The sequence below is a fragment of the Caenorhabditis elegans genome, chromosome V (genome assembly GCF_000002985.6).
Source record: "Caenorhabditis elegans chromosome V".
Taxonomy (NCBI): domain Eukaryota; kingdom Metazoa; phylum Nematoda; class Chromadorea; order Rhabditida; family Rhabditidae; genus Caenorhabditis; species Caenorhabditis elegans.
In genome coordinates this window covers 18,583,070-18,590,973 of record NC_003283.11, presented here as the reverse complement: position 1 = coordinate 18,590,973, position 7,904 = coordinate 18,583,070, and the positions used below count along the sequence as shown (strand labels likewise).

At 31.5% G+C, this 7,904-nt stretch overlaps 2 non-coding genes across 2 annotated transcripts; one reads left to right on the top strand and one right to left on the bottom strand.

Annotated features, from left to right (window-relative positions):
- Positions 1–2,749: 2,749 nt before the first annotated feature.
- Y51A2D.24 lies at positions 2,750–2,896 on the top strand. The gene has a single exon (NR_070181.1). It is a non-coding gene; the product is annotated as an Unclassified non-coding RNA Y51A2D.24 (non-coding RNA).
- Y51A2D.30 lies at positions 2,751–2,897 on the bottom strand. Its single transcript, NR_070180.1, has one exon. It is a non-coding gene; the product is annotated as an Unclassified non-coding RNA Y51A2D.30 (non-coding RNA).
- Between the last annotated feature and the right edge of the window lie 5,007 nt (positions 2,898–7,904).

The following is a 7,904-nucleotide window of genomic DNA, read 5'->3' as shown; positions in this document are numbered from 1 at the left end:
CAAATTTGGCAGGAAACCTGAATTTTTATCAGTAAAGCGAATTTTTTGAAAATTGCGTTTTAGAAATTTTCAGAGATATTTGGAAAATGGCAGAAAAATCCAGAAATAATAGGGAAATTCTAGGGAATTTCATAAATATTTCAAAAAAAACATTTTAATCAATAATATTTTTAGGGACACCTAGAAAATTTTGAAATTTCTTAAAAATCCTGTTAATCAAAACATTCAAATACATTGGAAAAAAATAATTTTTTTTCAGAAAATTTGAATTCCCGCCAAAAAATATTCTCAGAAAATTTGAAATTCCCGCCAAAATATTATTTCTCAGAAAACTTAAATTTTCCGCAAAAATGTTTACTCTGAAAATTTGAATTTCCGCCGAAAAATTTTTTTAGAAAGTTTGAATTCCGGCCAAAAATTTTTCAGAAAATTTGAAATCCCGCCAAAATTGATTTCTCAGAAAATTTGATTATTCCGCAAAAAATGTTCTCATAAAGTTTGAATTCCCGTCAAACTTTTTCTCAGAAAATTTGAATTCCCGCCAAAAATTCATGTTAAAAACTTTCAGATTTAAAAAATCCCATTATAATTCAGAAAAGGTTTTTTTTATAAATTTCAATAAATATAAATTTTTTTATAAATATAATTTTTTTATAAATATAATAAATTTCAATAACTTGGAACAAATTTGGAATAACCTTGCAAAATTCTAGGGACTTTTGGAAATATTCCAACAAAAAAAATTTGATTATTTAAAAAAATTCCTCTAATTAAAGAATTTTAAAAATTCCACAAAACTCCAAAGAATTCCAGAAAATGTCAGGAAATAGTTAGGAAATTCTAGGGAAATTCAGAAATATTCCAAGACTATACATATATATATATATATATATATATAGAAAAAATTTTGGAGAAAACGTCAGAAATTTCAGGGCATTCTAAAAATTTAGACAATTACAAAATATTTTTATTTAAAATAATGTTTTTTTCGAGTTGAATAAATTTAGAGAACCAAAAAAAAATTCTAGTTCTACAAAATAGAAACAGCTCATAAAATTCTCCCGCAAATCCAAAACAAAAAATCGATAATCTATGCACTGGTGCATAACGTGGCAGTGTTGTAGTGTGTCATATATTATATGTATCTGACGGGACAGGTGGCATTGGAGCGGTGTTCGGTATTCAATAGCTCTAGGTACGTACCCTCTCGGGTACGTACCAAGTAGAGAGAGTAGGGAGGTGGGAGAGACGCAGACCGGGAGGGAGGTGGTGGGTGGCTAATTAACATTAGCATACGGGTAATTTGTTTTGCGATGGAATACATTGGAACATGAGAACGGGGCAGGGCACGTGGCAAACTACTAAAAAATTTCAAGTTTAAAAAAATCCTAAATTCTGGTCTAAAAATTTTCAGAACTTCAGAAAAAAAAACCAAAAAATTTCGGAATATTTCTGAAATTCTACGGAAGTTTCTGGCATTTTCTGGAACTCTTTGGAAGTTTTTTGGAATTTTCTAGATTTTTATTCAAATTTAAAATTGAGTTTGAAAACCGTTCCAAAATTGATTTTTTTTTTTAAATTTTCTGGATTTTTGTTTAGAATTGTTTGAAATTACTTAAATATTTTAATTTACAAGATTTTTTTGAAAATTTCAAAATTTTCTAGGTTTTCCAAAAAACTTTGTATAATAATTTTTTTTTGGAATATTTCCTACAGTTTCTAGATTTCTCCATTATTTCTGGAGATTTCTGCCATTTTCTAAAAATCTCTGAATATTTCTAGAACCCAAATTTTAACAAAGGGAAAACCTTGAAAATCTAGAAGTTTAAAACTTTTTTCGAAAAATTCAGATAGCTTTAAAAGGTACCTAACAAGTTCAGAGAATATAATTTTTTTCCGGAAAGTATAGAAAAATTCAGATAAAATCGAAGAATTCCAGGAAATTAAATTTTTTTTGAAAATCTAGAAAGTTAGGGAGAAATTCTAATTTCCCTGAAAAATCAAAAAAAAATGTGGAAAATTCTAGAAAAGTCTAGAGAAGTTTATTTAAAAATTGAAGAGAAATTTTGAAAACTGAACTTTTTTTTGGTGCAAATTGTGGCAATTTAATTTTAAAATATTTTGCCGCGAAATTGAATAATAAATTTAATTGAAAATTAGAAAATTGTAAAGTTTTTAAAAAAATAATTTTGAAGGGAAATTTAAATTTTTTTATTTTTATTCAAAAAAGTTTTGGCCCAAAAAAAATTTTTGAAAAAATTATATTTTTGTTTTTTTAAAATGATTTTAGCAGGGTAGCAGGACCATTTGCAAAAACAATTCAAATCGATATTATTCAAAAGGAACGGCTGATGATGATAATAAGCGATGATAACATAGCCCCCATCCGTCGGACAAGTGATAATGATTATGCATTATGATAAACAAATTATGACGAGGAAGAAGAAACATTAGATGTTGTAGATGATGATAAGTTGGATTTCGAAACTTTTGTGTAAAATTTATAAAAGTTGTCGGGATTTCATCAAAACTGACATAGATTTGAAATTTATCGAACAAAGTTTGAGTTTGGATTTACAAAATGTTGTGTAGATTTACGGAAGCACGTTGAAAATGTTTTGTAGATTTACGAAGGTACTTGCAAAAATAAAAATAAAAAACAACAAAAAAATTTACAGAATTTTATTTTGGCTTAGGCTTAGGTTTCGGCTTAGACTTAGGTTTAGGCTTAGGCTTAGAATTAGGATTAGGCTTAGGCTTAAACTTAGGCTTAGGCTTACGCTTAGGCTTACGCTTAGGCTTACGCTTAGGCTTACGCTTAGGTTTAGGCTTAGGCTTAGGCTTAGGCTTAGTCTTAGGCTTAGGCTTAGGCTTAGGCTTAGGCTTAAACTTAGGCTTAGGCTTACGCTTAGGCTGACGCTTAGGTTTACGCTTAGGTTTAGGCTTAGGCTTAGGCTTAGGCATAGGCTTAGATGGGCTTGGGGGGAAAGAAAAAATAAATCCCAGAATTTCCTAAATTTTCAGAAAAAAAGGAAAAAAACTACAAAAATTTGAAAAAATGGGGCATTCCCAAGTTGGGTCAAAAATTTGAATTTAAAAAAAGTGTGTGTAGATTTACGGAGAGGAATGGAATTTTTTCAGTCGGTGTAGATTTACGTTGGTACACGAAAAGTTTTCAAATTTTGTAGATTTATGGAAATGCTTGTAAATTTACACTGTGTACATTAACTGAAAAAAAAACGTTTAAATTTTTCTAAAATATTAACTTGTGATTTTTTCAATCAATGAAAAAATGAAAAAATTTCAAATTTTGGGGTTTTCAGGTTTTTGAATATTTGGGGAAAACATTTTTTTAAAAAATTAATTCAAAATTTTTGAATTCCCGCCAAATGAAAATTTTTTTTGATATACTTTGAGACTATTAGCCAAGAAATGGGCGGAGCCTGGTGTTAAGTTTTTGGACAATTTTCTGGAATTTTCTAGTAGAAAAATCAAATAAACAAATTTCCAGACCAAAAAAAAAGGCTCCAACTAATGATATATCAATAAAACCAATAGAAATTGCCACCCGAACAACAAAGGTCGAATAATTTAACCTTGATTGTATGTATACATATGCAAAATGTCGGGGGGGAATTTCGTCCAAACAAAACTGACTATTATCCAATTTCGAATCCAATAAAGATAGAGAAAGAGGAAATGACGGAACATCTGACATTTACGCAAGAAAAAGTAGGAAGGGTAAAAGGTATTAGACATACGGAATACATCAAGAGAGAGAGACCCCCGGCGGGTTGAAAAAAGTGAAACCTCTCTACAGAGACACTCATATATACGTAATGTGAAGGTGCGACAACTCCGTTGCGCAATCGCTTTTTGGGTGTGGCAGATGACTGGCAGAAGAATATGGAATTGAAATTGTTGGAAAAAAAAAACGGGAGACAGAAGCTGGAGTGGTTTGGGTGGGGCACACAGGTGGAGTTTAAAAAGATTGAAATCTCCAAATTGGGGTGCGAAATCTGTGGAAACTAGCTGGAAAATACAGAAGAAATTCTTTAAATTTTTCGGAAAATTTGTAAAGTTCCCCACAGAAACTTTTAAAAAATTTTGAAAAATCGTAGAATTTCCTATTATTTTCTAGAACATTCTATTGATCTCTCTAAAAACGAAAAATTCAAAGTAAACTAGGTGGAAACTGCTGATAAAATCACGAAAAACTGAACAAAGTGCTTTTTTTTTACTTTTTATTTTTCTAAATTGGGGTAGAAATCTGTAAAAACAAGCTGGAGTATGCTGAGAATCATAAAAAAAACTGGACATGGTGCATCGAAAATTTTTTTGTGAGAAAATTTTAAATTGTAAAAAACTTTGGGAAACGACAAAAAATTGTGGAAAATTCTAGAATTTTCTAGAACTTTCTAGAACTTTCTGCTAAATGATGGTCCACTCTCAAAAACTCTGGAATTTTTTAGAATTTTCTGAAAACTGGCAGAAGAATATGGAATTGAAATTGTTGGAAAAAAAATGGGAAGCAGAAGCTGAAGTTTTTTTTGGGATTGTTTAATGTGTAGTTTGTAGTCAGGCTGTTTTAGTAGCAATTCGAGACATTCGGTATACTCTTGAAAATTTTGAAAACTTTTGCAAAATTCTGGAACATTCTAGATTTTTTGGATCATTCTGGAAAAGCTTTAAAACAATATCTTACTTCGGAAAAAAAAATCTGAAAATAAAATTTGTAGTTTTTTTGGAAAAATCTCAAATCTTGAAACTTTAAATTTTCAGAACATTTTGGAAAATTGTAAAATGGTCAGGAATTTTCATAAGAGTTGAGAAAAAATTATTATTGATTTTAGACTAAAAAATGTAGTAAAAAAAATCAAAACATACCGAAAATGTCAAAAAGCACGCCAAAAATGACAGAAAATGTCAAAAATAAATTCTAAAAAATGTCTAAAAGAATGCCAAAAAATGACTTTAAAAATGCCAAAAAATGTCAAAAAAAATTTGAACTTTTTTTCCAATAAAACAAAAAGTTCAACTAGTAATATTAGATGCAATTTTGATAAATTGCCATTAAATAAAAACACAAGTTTACATATTAAAAACGCGGCATTAATCATTTCCTTGATGTCCCATGAGCACTGGCTGACGGACATTGCATGGCATAAAGAAACGAATCCTTTTAGCAAATAAATGAGTGGAGGGACTTACTCTCCGGTTTCTTTGTTTTATTGTAGAATATTGAGAGAGAGAGGGGAAAGAGTCAATTTAGGCTCACTTGATGTGCTTGATTTGTATCCTATTACTTCTTAATAATGGAATGGCGGAAGGGTCAGTTGGAAAGAGGGGGAAGTTTGCGCGGAAACTTAAATTTCACGAAAATCAGTGTGGATTTACGCAAATTCGTGTAGATTTACGGTAGTCCACAAAGTTTTACAAAAGTCCGTGTAGATTTACGGAGGAGTATGTCGATTTACGCAGGGGTATGTAGATTTACAGAGATCTCTGAAACTTTCTGAAGTTTAAAAAATCTTTAATGGACGACAAAAGTCTACTTACCTTACAGGTGCCAACGTAGATTTACGATTTGTGGAAGCTTATGTAGATTTACGGTAGCTTGTGTGGATTTACGGTGTGGTATGAAAATTTGTGGAGGGTATGTAGATTTACGGAGAACTACGTCGATTTACAGAGGAACATTTAGATTTACGGAGGTTAATATGAATTCACAGTAATTTAGAGTTACAAAAATCAATGTTGATTTACGGAGGTCTATGTAGATTTAAGAATATCCATGTAGATTTACGGTGGTAAATGTAAATTTACGGAGATCTATGTAGATTTACAAAGGAACGTGTAGATTTACGGAGATCTCTGTCGATTTACAGAGGGGTGTATGGATTTTCGGTGGTCTATGTAGATTCACAAAGATCGATGGGGATTTACCGAGGCCTATGCAGATTTACGAAGATATACCTAGAACTCCAAAGGTCTGCGTAGATTCACGGTAGTCAATGTAGATTTACTGAGGTCGATGTAGATTTACGAAGGTCTGTGTAGATTTACGGAGGTCAATGCAAATTTACAGAGTTCTGTGTAGATTTACGGTGGTAAATGTAAATTTACAAAGGTCAAAGTAGATTTACGACGGTATGTGTAGATTTACGGTGGTAAATGTAAATTTACGAAGGTTGATGTAGATTTACTGAGGTCGATGTAGATTTACGGGGGCCAGTGTAGATTTACGAAGGCAACTGTAGATTTACGAAGGTGTAGGTAGAGTTACGGTGGTAAATGTAGATTTCTGAGGTCGATGTAAATTACGGTAGTCCATGCAATTTTACGAAAGTTAATGTAGATTCCCGGAGGTTATTGTAGATTTACGGTAGTCAATATAAATTTACGGATGTCAATGTAGATTCATGAAGGCCAATGTAGATTTACGGACGTCTATGTAGATTTACGGAGGTCTTTGTAAATTTACAGTAGTCAATGTAGATTTACGGAGGTTATTGTAGATTTACGGAGCACTATGTAGATTTACGGTGGTCAATGTAGATTCACGAAGGTTATTGTAGATTTACGGAGGTCGATGTAGATTTACGGAGGTCTATGTAGATTTACGGAGGTCTATGTAGATTTACGGAGGCAACTGTAGATTTACGGAGCTCTGTGTAATTTTACAGTAGTCAGGGTAGATTAACGGTAGTCGATGTAGATTTACGGAGGCCAATGTAAATTTACGGATGTCAATGTAGATTTACGGAGGGCTCTGTAAATTTACGGGGTCTAAAAAAAATCAAACTCAAATTTTTCACACATAAAAATAATGAGAAAATCAAATAGTCTAGCCCCCCGCCAAGGTGTTCGTTTTGTAAAGGAACACACGGCCTCCTACTTCCAAATCTAAGACAACAAAAGTGTGCTCTCCCCCCCCCCCCCCCCTCAACTGGTGAGCACACACACACACACACACTTTTTGAGCTCTTGAGTAAATTCACGTCGGGCATGTAGACACGTACAACACATAATGTTTGACAACTTTTTCAACATTATGAAAAAGGTGTCACCACACACCGGAAACTCCTGTTTTGCATGTGTGTGGATTTACGAGGGGGAACGTTTGTGTCGATTTACGCAACACTGGAAATATCTGAACTTTTAAATTTCCTGTTTAAAATTGCCTGAAACTTTGATTTTCCTGAGTAAAAATGGTTGAAATTTGGATTTTCCAATGTAAAAATGCCTGAAAATTTTAATTTTCCTATGGAAAAAATGTCTGAAATTTCAGTTTTCCAATGTAAAAATGTTTGAAATTTCGATTTTCCTATTTAAAATTGCCTGAAACTTTGATTTTCCTGGGTAAAAATGTCTGAAATTTCAGTTTTCCAATGTAAAAATGTTTGAAATTTCGACTTTCCTATTTAAAATTGCCTGAAACTTTGATTTTCCTGGGTAAAAATGTCTGAAATTTCAGTTTTCCAATGTAAAAATGTTTGAAATTTCGATTTTCCTATTTAAAATTGCCTGAAACTTTGATTTTCCTGGGTAAAAATGTCTGAAATTTCAGTTTTCCAATGTAAAAATTTTTGAAATTTCGACTTTCCTATGTAAAAATGTCTGAAATTTCAATTTTCTTACTTAAAAATATTTGAAAATTTGAGTTTCCTATGTAAAAATATCTGAAATTTGGAATTTCCTAGGTAAAAATGCCTGACATTTCAATTTTCCTGGGTGAAAAAGTATGACATTTCAAAATTCGTACATAAAAACCTCTGAAATTTTAGATTTCTTACTTACAAATGTCTGAAATTTCAATTTTCTTATCTAAAAATATCTGAAATTTTGATTTTCCTATGTAAAAATGCTTGAGACTTCAATTTTCCCCCAAAAAAAAATGTCTG